Below are 18,175 nucleotides of genomic sequence, written 5' to 3' on the forward strand. Positions count from 1 at the left end.
TGGGTATGTCCTGCTATATCTAGCTCTCAATCCAGACTCTTAATTGAGAAGACTAACCAGAAAGAACATATCTTCGGTTCCATGCTTTTAAAGGGGCTGTGGTGCAAAACCCTGCCTTTGTATTCTAATGCTTTTTCTGGAGATTGGTATGCGAGGCATTGCAAAATACAGACATCAGCAATGGTGACACTCAGTGCCACCTCCTCTCAATTGAAGTACTTTTTTTTGTCTCATGTGCTTTATTGAAATTTCTGATTTCCACCTCCTTGAGCCCCTTAGAGCTATGTTGCACAAGCTTTAATTGATATTAATAATAAAAACTTGGAGTCAGATATTAGCGGGTGAAAGCTGAAAGATCAGAGAAGCAGAGCAGCCAGCCACTTTGAGATCTTACCTCTTATGATTCTTTGCCCAAAAGGAGAGAGCTCCTTTTTCCTCCCACCGTATCGCTTCCTCTCTCTCTCTGCCCAGTCATGTCACTTCCTGTCTGTATGTACAGACCTCCAGACCTCTGTGGTTAACTAAAGGCTAGCCCATCCCTCTGATCTTCAGGCAAACTTTATTTGTAGAGCACACACAAAATATCACGACAGAGCTATAAAACTTGTCTGTGGAGAACCTCCCTCATGTGTGATGTCCAGAGCTAATCTGAGCTCCTGCAGTCACGATGACCTGAACCCACCAACAGAACCCAGCGGATGTTGTGAAAACCGGTCCCTCGCTGCTTCCTTCCTCCTCAGTGCAAGTGTTTAGTGGACTCTGGAACAGTAGGTGAATGAAATTCAGAGTCACCTTAAGGGCTCACTAGACACTAAACACTCCTTTGTCTAACTTAAAATCTCAGGCCAGGCTGAGAAACACAGGGAGAAAAAAAGTCAAGATTGTTCTATACCCATTCAAATGTCAAAGGTCTGTGTCCTGAATGTTTTTAGTGAGGGTTTCCTCGGCCTGTGTAAGGAACGCTGGACGTGTGGTCAGCTGTAGCACCTGGCATCTTGTGGTTCCTCCTAAAAACTTCCATGGCTCACATTTTTGTATCTAAGATTCTCAGTGGCGGGTTGTGCACGTGATTTCAAATCTTCATTGATCCCTAAGTGATCCATGAGGGGTTTCATAGAAAACACATGTAAATACTTGACTCTATAGATCAGGAGGCCAGGGTCATCTTTAACTACATGTCCAATTCAGCTAGCCTGGGCTACATGAGATCCTGCATCAAAGTAAACAAATAAATAAATAAATCCAACGAACAAAAAGCAAAGCCGCCATAAATTGTGGCTTCCATGGCACTTGAGTCCTAACATGAAGCTTAGCTACGAGGCTATCCTAGACAAAAGCCACAAATCTGTTGGTCAAACAGGTTCATAAATACAGACCCCTACCAATCACTAAGGTCAAAGGGTCCTACTATCCACCACAGTCTACAGCCTGTCCCATCGGGACGCTCCCATCAATGTCTCAGCACCCTTGGTCTCCTCCAAGCTCTACTCGTTTTGTTTTACTTTTCAGGGCTGGCAGCCAACTCACCCATTCTGTGTCTTCAGTGAAGGATGCCACATAATATCTTTTTTCTCCTCTGGAGTTGAGAAACATTCTTATTTGATTTTATATCTGAGTGTTTTGCCTGTATGCATATCACATGTGTGGTGTACCTTGTGCCTGGGGAGTTCAGAAGAGGGTGTTGGATCCCCTAGAACTGGTGTTTTATGGATGGTTGCAAGGTGCATGACTGGGCACCTGTGTGGCAGGAACCAGACTCAGGTCTTCTGTAAGAGCAGCAAGTGCTCTTAATCACTGAGCCGTATCTATTTCCAGCCCCTTCCGGAGGTTTATTTTATTCCTTTAGAAGTGTGTGTATGTCGTATGTGTTTGCATGCCGATGGTAAAGGCCTGTGCATCCACAGAGGACAGAAGACGGTGTCATATCCCTTAGGACTGGAAATACAGGCATTTGTGGGACACCTGCCCTGATATGTGGCTTATGTCTGTTATTCTCATGGTTGCACATTAAAACATCCTTAATTACTGACCCATCTCTCCAGCCCCCTCCCTTCTGGATTTTGAACAACTTAAGAAATAAAGTAACCTTCCTTTATCCCGATCCTCCTATTTCCCCAAGTCCCCCCTCCTTCCCTTCTACCTTTTCTCTCCCCATCTCCCCTTACCCCCTTCCCACCCCACCCCCAAGATCCCACTTTTCTCCCCGGCAATTTTGTCTACTTCCCTTATCCAAGAGGATAACGATATGTTTTTCCTTGTGTTCACCTTCTTACTTAGCTTCTTTAGGTTCGCCAATTGTAGATTCTGTGACCCCTATTTATGGCTAGAAACCAATTATGAGTGAGTACATCCCATGATCTTCTTTTTGGGTCTGGGATACCTCACTCAGGATAGTGTTTTCTATTTCCATCCATTTGCATGCAAAATTCGAGAAGTCATTGTTTTTTACCGCAGCGTAGTACTCTAGTGTGTATATATTCCATACTTTCTTCATCCATTCTTCCATTGAAGGGCATCTAGGTTGTTTCCAGGTTCTGGCTATTACAAACAATGCTGCTATGAAATAGGAGGATCGGGATAAAGGAAGGTTGGATAGGGGAGCACGGAACCACAATCCTTAGTTAAGGGACCCACTTTAGGGTGGGCAGGAGAATTGACCCTAGAGGGGCTCCCAGGTGCCCAAGCTGAGGTCCCCAGTTAGTTCCTTGGGCAGCTGAGGATAGGGAACCTGAAATGACCCCATCCTAGCGCAATACTGACGAATATCTTGCATATCATCTTAGAACTTTCATCTGGCGATGGATGGAGATAGAGACAGAGACCCACACTGGAGCACTGGACTGAGCTCCCAAGGTCCCAATGAGGAGCAGAAGGAGGGAGAACATGAGCAAAGAAGTCGGGACCACGAGGGGTGCACCCACCCACTGAGACAGTGGAGCTGATCTACTGGGAGCTCACCAAGGCCAGCTGGACTATTACCAAAAAAAGCATGGGATAAAACTGAACTCTCTGATCATGACGAACAATGAGGGCTGATGAGACGCCAAGGACAATGGCACGCAGTTTTGATCCTATGCAATCTGCTGGCTTGGTGGGAGCCTAGCCAGTTTGGATGTTCACCTTCCTAGATATGGACGGAGGGGGGAGGACCTGGGACTTACCACAGGGCAGGGAACCCTGACTGCTCTTTGGACTGGAGAGAGAGGGGGAGAGGAGTGGGGGGAAGGGGAGAGGGGTGGGAGGAGGGGGAGAAGAGTGGGAGGAGAGGGAGAAGAGTGGGAGGAGGGGGAGGGAAAGGGGAGGCTGGGAGGAGGTGGAAATTTGTTTTTTTTTTCTTTATTCTTCTTTTATCAATAAAAAAATGTTAAAAAAAAAAAGAAATAAAGTAAAAGAACAGGATAAACAGAATGTCCCTATATCAGTGCTATTACCCATAAAGTCTTAACTCAAGAGTCAAACAAAGGGTGGGGCTCTAGGTCAGTAGTAGAACACTTAACCAAGCATACTCAAGTCCTAGTTCCAGATCCCTAGCCATGCAAGACACAGAGACAAAAGCAAATGAACATTTAAAAACTGCATGAGTGTCTTGCCTGCACATATGTCTGCACCCCACAGGAGTGCCTGTTACCTCTGGAGGCCAGAAAAGAGCACTGGATCCCCCAGAACTAAAGTTGTATGTAGAAGGTTGTGAGATACCACGGGATGCTTAGAATTGAACCTGGGTCCTCTGAGAGAGCAGCTAGTGCTCCTAGCCACTGAGTCATCCCTGTAGCTCCCTCCTGATGGAGGAAGGTCATTGGCTAACAAAGAAACTGCCTTGGCCCGTTTAATAGGCCCAGCCTTTAGGTGGGTGGAGTAAACAGAACAGAATGCTGGGAGGAAGAGGAAGTGAGCTCATATGCCTTAGCTCTGCTCTCTGGGGCAGATGCGATGAAGCTCTGACCCAAGATGGATGTAGGCTAGAATCTTCCCAGTAAGCACACCTTGGGGTGGTACATACATTAATAGAAATGGGTAATCAAGATGTGAGAATAAGCCAGTAAGAAGCTAGAGCTACTGGGCCAAGCAGTGTTTAAAAGAATACAGTTTGTGTGTTGTTATTTCGTGGCATAAGCTAGCTGGTGGGACGCAACCCGCAGCTCCTTCAACACCCTCCTGCTCTTCTTCCTTTTAGATCCCACAACAGACATTACAGAGATGCTGGGTTTACAGAGCAGGAGGCAAGTCCTCATTAGCCACATCAGAAGTGAAAGTGCTGGTTCTGCCTTTGCTCAAGCATCAAGATCTGGGACTATAGTGGTAGCATTGTTTCCTGGAATGCATGAGCCCCTGGACTTGATCTTCAATACTACAAAAATTAAGTATATAAGTAAATTCATAAAAGTAAAGTGGGAAATTTTCAAAAGAGCAGATTAGCCTTACCAGAATTCAGAGTAACCCATAATTCAGAAAAAAATTAATGTTTTTCAGTTAATTTCAGATCTAACAGGAGTTCAAGAGTACCCCTTGCCTAGGGAAAACCACGGGGAGAAAGTACTTGCTGTCCCAGCTAGTGCTGGGATCCCCAACAACCATATGAATGCTGGCATGTAACTTAGGTGCTGGGGAGGCAGAGTTGGTATTCTGCTGAGCAGGCCAACTCCCTGGCTGAGTGCAGCAGAGAGGTCGGGGGTGAAGGGAGAGACTCCCTCAGTGCATAAGGTGGAGGTGATGGGGGAAGACACCCGCCATCGACCTCTGGCCTCTTCACAGGTGCGTGCACACGATACACATGTGAACACACATACACGCAGGCTCATGTTCCATACACACTCATACACATAAAAAAGACACAGGGACACAGGTCAACAGGATCCTAGGTTGTCCTCAGACTCACTGTGTAGTCAAAGATGACATGAACTCTAGATTCTCCTGCCTCTACTTCCCAAGTGCTGGGATTAAGGTGTGAATGACTATGTCCAGTTTTTTGCTTTATTTATTTATATTTTTCGAGAAACACTGGTTAGGTCTGTTTTAAATGAGCAGTCAGTCAGCTTAGCTCATACTGGGAACACCAGTCTCATTCTGCTCCAGGCCCAGCTAGGCTTCTGGAGTGAGGTAAGTGACATTTCAGTTTGGTTGGCCTGGCCGTTGCGCTCTCTCTCTCTCTCTCTCTCTCTCTCTCTCTCTCTCTCTCTCTCTCTCTCTGTGTGTGTGTGTGTGTGTGTGTGTGTGTGATGACAACCAGGAGAAAAGAAGGTTCTGGAAAACTCTGTATTTCAGGACTTGGCGCACCTGGTAATATGTTCTTGGCTCGAAAATCGGAGGCGACATGAAAGAGCCTGGCTGAAGGCTTACTGAGGAATGAAGGAAAGGCGGGAATAATAGAGGAAAATAATACCCTGAAACAGTAGAACGCATGGGAAAGCAAATGTCTAATGCCGAAAATTCATAATTTGCTAAGAAAATGTCACCTAATCCTTTCTAAATAGAGAGAAAAACTACACAAGAGTAGAGATTTGGATGTTGTGCTTAAGAAGGAAAAAGCCTGCAAAGAATAAAGCTACAAGCAGGGTTCATTTTGCATAAATTGTTGAATTAAATTTTTTTTACCATGATGAATGGCCTTAGGGATTTTGTATTATTGTATAGCTCTAAAAAGACAGCTTCTTTTTTTAAAAACCTGTAAAACACATACATATACAAACACACATATACACAATATGCAATATACACAAACACACACATGCAATATAGACTTACACACATATACATACATATACCCACATACATATGCAAACACACTCATACACATGTACACACGTACATACACACATATGCATATACACACAGACACACAAACACACACATATACACACATAAACATACACACAGATATACATATACATACACACAAAGACACACATAAACACACACATATACACACACTCATATACATATACACATACACACGTATATACATATACATACAGATAGGCACACATAAACATATACATACATATACAAACACATATATGCATGCACACAAACATACACACACATACACCCATATACACACAATACAATCATACACATATATACACATATATACATATATATATACACATACACATAATTGTAAGAGTGAATTATTTTTTATTTTTGGTGAATACTTTTCAATTCAGATATGTCATTATTTTATATGAAGTCACAATTAGACAATTATATCTAATTATAAGGCTTATGACAAGGATAAACACAGTTAACACATAATGTGTGAGCCTAAAAAGCTATCCTTTGAAGTAAATTTTAGAATTATAGATTTATAAAAAAAAAGAGGCAATAAATTTTCCAAGTTGCAATCCATTGAAACTTCCCATCTCTACTGATAAAATTTTCACAGAGAAGACTTCTGGAAACGTGTCCGTAATTTAAGCGTTTGTGGCAAAGTTAGTTCATTACGCAGGTCAATATTTCTGAGTTTTTTAGAAACTGTCACCGCAAAGTCTGAGTTATCTGTGGGAAATAAAGGACAGCTAAATCCCATAGCTGAGGCACTACAGAGGTTTACCCTCGCTTTCCTGTTGCTCCGCCTCCATCTCCCGAGGGCAACCTGAGCTCTGGTAAACTCGTAGCACGTCCAGTCCCAGGTCCCTAGGTAGGGTGGGGCGAAAGGATTAAAGCTTCTGGATGCCCAGACCCAGGCAACCTGAGTAAAGGCCTCTTAGCCTACCCAGCACCTGCACGCAAGGGCTGAACTCAACACCCGCCTCCCTGAAGCCTAAAAAGCAAGGACTTTCCTTCATTCTGCCGGTGGCTGGTGGACCTCCTGCCCCAGCTTCCCTCACTGTGGTTGTTACTACTAAAGGGTATCTTACCGAAATGTGTGAGCATCGTTTTATCAAACCTGGAAATACTCTTTCGCTCTTACTTAAAATATATCCAGATTACCAAAGGCAATGGTTTTTACTTTGTTCTGCATTATATCTTTTAATGAAACAATGAATAGGAAAGCAAGCTTTAGCCCTTCCTTATAGGGTGGTAGGGCAGCTAAAAGATGTAGAGTAAGATTCACCCACTATTTCCCTCAGGCTAGTACTAAGGTTTAGTAAGGAAAGAAATGTAGTAAAGAAATTAGGTCGCTTGGATTGAGTGAAACCAAAGTATTACCGAGATGGAGAGGGAGAAATGGCTCAGTGTTTAGGAGCAGATGCTGCTCCTTGTAGAGGGACCATAATTCATATCAGGCAGCTCATAAATTCCTGTCACTCTAGCTCCAGAGGACCCAATGCCTTCTTCTGGCCTTCACCCCCAGCCCCAGTACCATGCACAGACACAGACGACACAGCTGCTCACATACACGCACATGCACACACACGCGCACAATATTGTGGGAGATTTGGGACACATTAAATGACTACTGAAAAGGAAACATTTTATTTCATTATAGAATATTCATTCTTAGACTAATATTTCTCACGTTTAGCAACTAGAGAACACTCTGTGGTTATGTTATTCTAATCTGGAAATCTGTGAACAAGAAGAAAGACCTTGATAATATGCAAGCTCAGCTTAAATAATCATTGTCAGAACCAGGCCTGATGACTTATGCTTGTAGTCCTAATACCTGGGAGGTGGAAGCAAGAGGATCAGGAGTTCAAGGTCAGCCTCCTATGTAGTGAGTTAGAGGCCAGCCAGGCATGATGAGACCGTGACTCAAAAATAACAGCAAACAAAATTATTATTCAGTACGGAAGCCCTTAGCACCAGTTTCCTCCTTCCCAGAGAAGTGAACGTGGGGTTCCTAGCCAGTGAGTGGAGGGGGAAGTGAAGTTAGTTTCTTTTAGACCCGAGCATCCACAGAGCAGAGCACCAGCTTGGAGCTTTCTCCCTGACCCCCACTCTTGGCAATTTCCAGATGCCTAGTGTTAAGCCCAAATCCACAAAGTCCCCTCAAGGCCAACAAGGAAACCGAGTCCCTTACGTAAAAGCAAAGAGCCTTTATTTTAATCAAGTTTGCTAACTCGGTCTCTCCGCATGTACAATGTATTGGAATAACCTGAGAGCCACGAGCTCAAGTAAAATTGGGTTTTTAATAGTAGTAAAGGTGGGGGTAAGGGGTCTCTGAGGTTCAGGACCCCTGACTCGCTGATGTTTGTCTAGGGTGTCCTGGTGAAAGTGCTCTGGCAGGTGATCCCATCTATAAAGCTTGGAATGCCAGGCATTTCCTTTGAAAGATCTGCTCTTGGGTGGGGGTCGGGTTATCTCAGTGTGTTGTTCTTTCCTGCTTCCAGGTATTGCTTCAGGGTAAACTGAGACTCAAGCCTCTTATTAAATTTGTAGAGTTCTACTCCGGCAGGTGATAATGGTTGGAAGTAAAGAATTTCCTTTGGATGACCTGTCCATACTTAGCTTATCATGGCTGGCCCCCACACTTAGGTCTCAGGGAGAGCAGAAGAAGGGCGAGTGGACCTTCGGAGCCGACTCTTAACTGACACCAACTGATTAAGTATGATTATTAAAACCTCAGTGTTTCGGGGTACAGGCACGGGATGCTCATCTCCCCACTGCTACCCTGAGGACTTCTGCTTGAGAGTTTTAGGGACCTAATCTGAAGCTAAAGCTAGGATTTGTAGCCTTGACACTAAAAATAATTTCAGGACCAGCCAGTTTATGAAACGGACTTGGAGAGGCTTCAGAAAGACTAGGAGAGGAAGCTCGGCTTCCTTTTTGGGTCCCTGTAATTTACACATCTTTCTATCCTGTCTCAAAATATAGCGTAAAATAGAAGAGAAGACTCGACTCTTTCCTGCTGCTGAGCTGTGGAGCTTTATGCCACCGCAGCACAACTTAGCTCGTACTGACCGAATGCCAAGTGGTCAAGAGTAAGTTACATCATGTTTAAAAATGGAAGATGAAGCAAGGGATATAGCTCAATTGGTAGGGTAATTGTCTGGCATGCAGAATCTTGGATGTAACCAGGTATGATGTCACAAACCTGTAATCTCTAGTACAGGTGAGAGGAACAGAATCAAGGTTACCACTAGCAACTTAGTAAATTTGCCACCAACCCGCACGCACTACACGGGGCCCTGTCTTAAAAGCAAATAGACACAAAATTGGAAAATAAAATGTCCACAGTGCAGTAGAAAGACAACGGTTCCTGGAGATTTGGGAGAGTCCACATAATCACTGTATGTTACTGGGGAGAAACTTGGGTGCCCTATCAACATCCTTCGCTTTGCTAGTAAATAATTTAAGAATGGACTCGAAAGGACTCTCAAGGACAATTCTGTTAGGGTTTAAAAGGAAACCAGGGCGTACGAGCTATAAATCCCAGCAGCTTGCGGAAGAAGGAGAAGAGAAGAGGCCACGCTGATTGTGTTAGGCTAGCATGGAGGTCAGCCACACGGTGGGCGAGCAGCCATATGGTAGCGAAGCGAGCACTAGAGGAAGAGTGAAGCTCAAGGAGTTGGAGACCGTGTGCTTAGAAAAGAGAAGGAAAGGAAAAGTGACACGTTTATGGGTAATTCAGAAAAGTGGGAAGGCTTACAAATTGTAATCTGCTGCTTTGTAATCAACTGTGCTAGGGGTGGGGTTCCTGGGAAGGAAGAGCCCACCATGTCATGAAAGTGATAACTATTCTGCCTCTTCCTTTAGTGCTGTTTAAGGTGAAAAAGTGTGGTCCATTGCCCAGGTAACTGACCGGCCCACCTGGATTAACTTTTATGTTTCAGGTAACTTGGTATGTTAGGTCTCTGCTCAGGCCAGGCATTTTGTTCTCTTGACCAGAAGGAAATAGATTTTGCCTAATGAGTCTTTGCTGCTCTTGTGACATGACTGGGTCAGCATTGGGGTTTAGTCAGTGGCTAGACAGGGCAGAGCCGAGGAGGCAAGGATCCAGAACCTGGGCAGAGCCATCAAGCTGGCACAGATGGTCAGGGCAGGTGCCAGCCATAGAATAAACTACCAGGAAAGCCATGAGACAGTGTCTTTGGAAGGTGGACCTAAGGCTGCCAATGTGACCCGGCAGTTGGGTCAGGCCCAAAAAGTGGGGCTTCGGACATAAAAAAACAAAAAGCAAACAAAACAAAGCAAACCCAAAATATCTCATTTAATAGGACAGTGTTTGATCATTGTCCAAGCGGATTAGATGATTAACCCCACGGGAAGAGAGCTTATTGAACATTCTCATAACAGCAATGTCTTAAAATTTGGTGCTTGGGGTGGAGCTGAACTCACAGACAAGAAACAAATGACTTGAAGTTGAGGAGAGTGGAAAGTCGCCAAATGAGTCATTACAAATGACAAGTTTTGTGAATGGCTCCAGAGAATGGAAGAGGATTTGGAAATAAACAAGAGAGAAATTATTTGTTTTTGCTCTGACACTCATTAATTCATAGATACAATTTTTCTTCCTAAGCCTTGGGGTGCTTTGTAGAGTGTTCTCTGTCTAGAGGTTCTTTTATGGACTTGCAGCTGCATTTCTATAGTATTTGTGGAATTGAGCAAACAACCAAACAAGATCATTTGTGGAATGGTTACGAAGGCACAGGTGCAAATTTTCCCGGTAGCTGTAACCAACTAGTACACAGTGAGTGACTTCAATGAAGGGAATTTATCTTGTCAGAGTTCTGGAGGCTAAATGTACAGGTGTCTGCAGCACTTGGTTCTGTCTGAGGATTAGGAGGAAGGATGTGTTCCAGGCCTCCTCTCTAGATTCCGCTGGGTTTCTGGCAGTCTTTGTCTTCCTTGCTTTGTCGATCACAGAGGTCATGATCATCTCATCATGTTTACACATGTCGGCTGACCATCCTAATCATAACCAGAATGGCCTTTTCTGAAATACAGATATCTTTAACCATTATACTTGACAATAAGGTCACATGTTAAGGGACCGGTGATTAAAGCCCCAGCCTAGGAACTTGACCAATATCAGCACACATCTGGGGTAGTTTTCTCCATCATGGCTTCCCAAGTCTCCTAAAGGAATGTTTACACAGTTTTATTTCCCCCTGCACCTTGGAGGTCAGGCATTATACTTTTGGTATGTCCATTTCTTGGCAAAGTACCTGTCACAAGTCGGGTCCATCTATCTCTCGTCAGCTAGCGACTATAATAGCCTCCAGATTTCTCTCTCTTCTTCTGACACTTTTAGTTTTTCATCCTAGTTCATTCTGCACAAAACTATCCATCCTCCCTTTCTTTGTGAGACAAGGTCTCACGTGTCTTAGGCTAGCCTTTGTCTTACTTAGGGTTTCTATTGCTGTGAAGAGATACCATGACCATGGCCACTCTTACAAAGGGAAGCATTTAATGGGGTGTCTTACAGTTTCAGAGGTTTTGTCCATTATCATCATGATGGGATATGGCGGTGCATAGGCAATGGTGCTGGAGCTGAGAGCCCAATATCTTAAAACTCAGTCCACAGGAAGTGATCTGAGATACTGCATATGGCTTGAGTATCGGAGACCTCAAAACCAGCCTCCACAGTGACACACTTTCTCCAAAAAGGCCACACACGCTCCCCCAAAGCCACTACTACTAATAATGCCACTCCTTTTTAAACCCCCACATTTCCACTCCCTGGCTTGTAATTATATCATAATACAAAAATGCATTTAGTCCGAATTCAAGTCCTCACAGTCTGTCCCAGTCTCAACAATGTTTTAAAGTCCAAAGTTCTGAGATTCATGCAATCTTAACTGTAATCCCTCATAAAATAAAAAGATAGATCACATATTTCCAACACACAATGTCATAGGATATGCATTACCATTCTAAAACATAGGGAAGGTAGTATAGTACAGAGGAAATACTGGACCAAAGCAAGACAGAAAACCAGCTGAGCAAACCCCAAACTTTGTATTTCCATGCCTGATATCCAACCGCTCTTCAGATCCCCGTTTCTGTTCAACTTTGTTGATTGCAACATACTTCTTTTATCTTGAGCTGGTTCCACTCCCTGTTAGCAGCTTTTCTTGGCAGATATCCCACACCTCTGGCATATCCAACATCTTGGGGTCTCCAAGGCAATCCAGGCTTCAACTTCACAGCTTCACACAATGGCTTCTCTAGGCCTTCATTCCTAGAAACCTCTCAGACATGCCTGACCTCAGGGGTTTTCCTTAGTCACGAAGACAAATTCCATAGCCCTCTTCTTCTATCCTTAACGCTAAAGCCAGAACCACATAGCTTAAGTTCTGCCGCTTGCTGGGGCTGGGACAAGGTCCTCTTGTTCAATTACATCTTCACTAGCTTTCTGTTTTCCATGGTTTCCTTCACTGCCTAAGCTTGGCTGTCCTTGAACTTGCTCTGTGGACCAGGGCTGGCCTCAAAGTCAGCGTTCCTCCAGGTTCTGCCTTCTGAGCCCTGGGATTAAAGGCGTGCACCACCAAATCCAGATCAAAGTTTTTCTTTAATTTCTTTTCACAAATCGAAAACTGAGTTAGGCAGGCTCTTGCCCTGAGGTCGCCAATCCCTTTAATCCATTTCTTAATCTGTTTATCTCCTTGAGTGCAGGATTTATCTCCATTTCACTTCCTGTTCTCCTTTTCTCCTCAGGTTGCTCCTTTTCACTATAAATTTTTATAAGCATGAATACTAGTAACCACATGGCAGAGTCTACACTAGGCTGTTTGGAGATTTTTTTCTGCCAAAGAAATAAATCCAAATATTTTCACTTTAGCCTCAGGCAGACTCTTTGGACAAGGGCAAAAACCAGCCACTTTCTTTCAAAACATTACAAGAAAGATCTCTAGGCAAACCAAACACACTAAAATTCTTCTTCTCGGAAACCTCTTGAGCTGGTCCCCCACAGTTCAAATCACTCTTAGCACTACCACTGTCTGTGTTCCTATTAATATGACCCAGTAAGCAGTGTTTAAAGCATTCCACCACTTTTATAACCCAAAGTACCCAAATCCAAATTTCTCAAAACAAAAAGCATGGTCAGGCTCATCGCAGCAACACCCCAGTCCCTGATACCAACTTCTGTCTTAGTTGGTGTTTCTATTGCTGTGAAGATACTGTGACCATGGCAACTCTTATAAAGGAAAACATTAAATGGGATGGCTTTATCCATTATCATCATGGGGAAACAGGGTGGTATATGTACAGATATGGTGCTGGAGCTGAGAGTCCTACATCTTGATAGGTAGGCAACAGGAAACGGTCTGAGACACTGGGTTTGCCTTGAGCATATGAAACCTCAAAAGCCTGCCTCCACAGTGACACACTTCCTCCAATAAGTTCACACCCACTCCAACAAAGCCACACCTCCTAATAGTGCCACTCCCATTGGGGGGTCATTTTTTTAAAAACCACCACAGCTTCTAAGGGTTATGAACCGAGAGTGACTTTGGACTCCTGGTTATTCCACCTCCATCTTCCAACAGCAGGTATGGACCATACCTGGTTCTAGTAGATCTAGGAGGCTGATGCCCTTCTGTGTAAACCTTGAAGAAAGGATTTTAGAGGGTCAGAGGCTTAGTGAGTGGGCAAGGGAAGGGGGAGGCTTGAGACTGGTAGGTCTAGAATGTTCTGAAACACTATGGCTAGTGAAGTGTATCTACTTCTTAAAGATGTTATGCACATGCACATTATATATACTGTAAATATAGATATCTGCTGACTCAAAAGACTTTTGAGGAAGTGCTGTGGAGTATCATTTTAACTAGGCGAGGATGTGTTACATTGTTTATCCTCTCGAATGTTACTTTAGCTATATGAAGGTGTGCTACATGTGTCTCTGCTGCCTTTGTTAATGACATAAAGACGGGTTACACTTGTTTATGCTGCATTTGTTCAATGATTTAAAGATGTGTTGCTGTTTCACCTTATCTGCCTAAGGCACCTGATTGGTCTAATAAGAAAACTGAAGGGCCAATAGCTAGGCAGAATACAGATAGGCGGGGCTGGTGGACAGAGAGAATAAATAGGAGAAGAAATCTAGACTTGAAGGAGAAAAGAACAATGGAGAAAGAGACAGACTTGCTGGAGGTCAGAAGCCAGGCAATCGCCAGCCAACCAGACACAAGGAGCAAGAAAGTAGGACATACAGAAAGAAAGAAAGGTGAAAAACCCCGAGGCAAAACGTAGATAAAGAGAAGCAGATTAAAATAAGAGCTGAGCTAAGGCCGAGCATTCATAACTAAAAAGTCTCGTGTCATCCCTCACTGAGGATTGGATGGGGGATGGGGTGGAGGGAAGGTGTTGGGGGCGGAGTACGAGGAGAGGAGGGAGGGGGAACTGGGATTGGTATGTAAAAAATGAATAAAAAAAAGTCTGTGACATGATTTTGGAGCTGGTTGATGACCCAAAAGAAAAGCCTGTGACAAGGAAGAGTCCCTGTCTTGCAATCGTTTGCTCTTTTTTTAAAATTGTCATTTATGAATTTTCTTAACAAGAGCTGTGATGATACGACGGTTGAGAGAATCCAGGATAAATGGGGGGAGCAGAGTCTCGTCTCCAAGTTTAAACAGGCAGGAGAAAAATTTCAGATGCTCTGGCGGTCACAGCAGAGACAGGTGGCTGCTTTATTGCCACATCCAAATCAATCGCGCCCATGAGTTCCCTCTGAAACTGTCACAACTGTAAAAACAATCGGACAGAAGGGCTTGCCATTACGTATGAATTCAATATTCATGTCTTCATCGTCACTTTACTAGCACTCAAAGGTTGGCAATAGACTGGGCTCGTGTGGATGAACTATTGTGATGAATTGATGGGCTCCAAACCCACTCACTTCAATTCTCAGTGCTTCAAATCCGGACACAGTTACACAGCGCTTACAGGAGGCAATTGCAAGGTGCAGCGGCAAGAGACCATCGCATTCATTCTTTGTGCGTATGGTTACTGTTCACGTAAAGTGCAGCTAGTTCACTTCCTGGGCAAAGAGTGCACCTGGGTCTCCTCTATGAATATTGCCTCCCACCTTGGATCACAGGGCTTTGCAAGCAACACAGGTGACAAACCCACTTGCGAAGACACAGGTCTCAGTTTCGCATGGTAGCTGTGCTGACAACTGTGTGGTCACAGAAGCCACATTGTCACCCCCAGCACCGAGATGATACAGAAGCAAACGTTTGCCTCCCACACCCCCGTGGAAGATCAAGACGTGAGAGGAGAGATTTGATCTGAGCTAGTCCACGGATGTCACGATCACTAAGCCTGTTATCATGGTTATCTAAGATCTGCTCTCACTGTTCCTTTCTAGGTCTTTCTCACAGTATTCCTTTCCATTGCTTTAAAAAAATAGAAAAAAATCTTTTATTTATTCTTTGACAATTTTATATATATATATATATATGTGTGTGTGTGTGTAATATATATGACTAATGTGTCTTACTCATATATATTTCCAATTCTCCCTCCCACTCCTCCTCGACAATCCCTCCCATCTTCACGTCCTCTTTTTTTTTTTTAATGGTAACCCACTAGATCCAGTTACTGTGGCCTGTTGTCTTGATCGTGGGCAGGTACCCATAGCTGCCGTGTGCTCATGAGTGCAAAGGCCAGGTCACACATCCGGAAGACATTCCACAGGCAGGACTCGTCCCCATCTCCTATATTCTTTCCATTCCCTATCCCTCCGTGTTCCCAGAGTCTTGTGTCAAGTGGTGAGGTAGGTGGTGAGGTGGAGAGGTGGAGGGGTGATGGGGTGGTGGTGTGGTGGGCTCAAATCCAGCTCAAAAGCAGGTAGTTACCCCATGACTTTTGTGCCCCTGGTGCACTTGTGGGCCCATGTCGCTCAGCCAGCCAGGATTTGGCATTTGGGACATGCTACTGAGGGATAACATTGGCCATTTTTCTCCCCCAGAGAAAGCCAAACAACAAGGAGGAAGTTTCTGGTTAGTTCCAGCTTCATTTCTCTGTGTCCAACAATCAAAGTAAGTTGTATCTTGGCAACAGGGTCTTACCATCTAGTTCTTGTGGGCAATCAAGCACAATGACAATAGACTGTGTTGTTTGCGGGCCTGGTACTGAGATTTTTATTTAATAACCATGGGGGAAGTTAGTCTACAAAGTAGTGGGTTTCCATACATCCCCAGATTTGGCTAATCTATCCCATTCTCTCCTCTCTCCTGTCTCTCTCTGATTAAGCTTTTAACTGACTGACTCCCACCCCCATAGCATATGGGTTCTGCTATCCCCTTGTCCCTTAATAAATACCTCTTCCCCTCCCTCACGAGTCCTTTCTTGGCTTTCTGACCTTCATAGATACTCTAAATTAAACATTAAACTCTGAGAATTCAAAGCTAGGACCACATATGAGAGAACATTCAACATTTTCCCTTCTGGGCCTGGCTTACTTCACTCTGTATAATATTTTCCAGTTCCTTTCATTTTTCCTTGCAAATTTCATCCTTCTTTACAGATGAATGAAATTCCCTTTGTAAACACAGCATATTTTCATCATCTATCCATCAGTTGATGGACATCGAGGCTGATTTTATTTCTTGGCTATCATATTTCCATTATGATTAGGTAGAATACCAGGAACTATTTCAATACTGCCTTGGTTTGTGCCCTAATATATGATCTATTTTGGAGAAAGTTTCATGGGCTTCAGCATTTGGATGGGACATCTGCAGAAATCTGTTCTGTTCTTTCGATCTTTAATGACATTTAATTCAGGTATCTCTGTTTACTCTTTGTCAGGATGGCCTGTCAGTTACCGAGAACACAGTGTTAAAGTTGCTCATTTGCTATTGTTCTAGGGCTGACCTGTGACTTTAGCTCTATTGGTACTTTTTAATTAAGTTAATTTTTATGTGTATGGGCGTTTTGCCTGTATGTCTGTCTGTCTATCATGCCTTGTGCCAGTGGAGGTCAGGAGAGGGTATGGAATCTCCTGGGACTGGAGTTACAGATAATTGTGAGCCTCTTTGTGGGTGCTGGCCCATTGAACATGGGTTCTCCAGAAGAGAAGCCAGTCCTTTTACCCTCTCAGCCATCTCTCCAGCCCCAGACTTGTTAATTGGGAAAATTAAGAACACTAATATTTAGAGTTGGCTTTTCTGGTGCTTGAGTCTTTGTTCTTCTTGCTTAGTGTTAATTCTGGCACTGTTTATTCTTTCCTGCGGCCCCATGGATGGGTTGGAGTTTTTCAGTCAACCATAGAGATGTCTCAGTGGTCACAAATTCCTTTAGCCTATTTTTATCATAGGAGGTTATTCCCCCTCTTCAACTATCACGGAAGTTTTGCTGGGTAAAGTAATCTGAACTGGCCATTGGTATCTTTCAGAATTTTTCAAACTTTATTTATTTTTGTTTCATACACATTAATGTTTTGCCTGCTTGTATGTCTGTGTGAAGGTGTCAGATCCCCTGAACCTGGAGCTACAGGCATGAGCTGCCATGTGGGTTCTGAAAATTGAACCTAGGTCAGCCAGTGCTCTGAAGTGCCGAGCTATCTCTCCAGGTCCTATCTTTCAGAATCTAAAATGCATCATTCCAAGCCCTTTGGTTTGAAAGTTTCAGTTGAATAATCTGCTGTTATTCTGACGGCACTGTCTTTACATGTGACTCGATGCTTTTCTCTTGCAGCTTTCCATACACTTTCTTTGTTCTGCATATTTAGTGTTTTAATTATAATATGATGAGAGGAGATTGTTTTCTGGTTTTGTCTGGTTGTTCCTCAGTGCCTCCTGCACCTGGACTGCATCTATTTTCCTGACTTTGGAAATTTTCGGTTGTGATTTTTTTTTTGAAAATTTCTGCTGTGTCTTTATAGACTGTCTTGTGAGGGTTGAGTGACCTTTTCACAGGGGTCGCATATCAGATAACCTGCATATCAGATATTTACATTACAATTCATCACATCAAAATTATAGTTATGGAGTAGCAACAAAAAAAATTGTATGATTGAGGGGTCACCACAGCGTGAGGAACTGTATTAAAGAGTCAAGTACTAGGAAGGTGAGAACCATTGCTCTAGAGCAAGAAGCTGCTGCTCCCCTATTCCTTCCCCCCTTACCCCTCTTCTTCCACCTCCTTTTCCTCCTCTTCCTGTTCCCATTCTTCACCAACCAACCTGCAAATCTAATCTTTTTAGAATGTCAGGATATATCCTAGGATACCCACTGGTACCTTCTTATTTTCTTTAAATATTTGTCCACATTGGATTTTTCTAATTCCTCTACCTTGTCTTCAAGTTCAGATAGTCTGTCGTCTCCTTGACCCACTGTGTTGG

Source organism: Microtus pennsylvanicus, chromosome 8 (genome assembly GCF_037038515.1).
Source record: "Microtus pennsylvanicus isolate mMicPen1 chromosome 8, mMicPen1.hap1, whole genome shotgun sequence".
NCBI lineage: Eukaryota > Metazoa > Chordata > Mammalia > Rodentia > Cricetidae > Microtus > Microtus pennsylvanicus.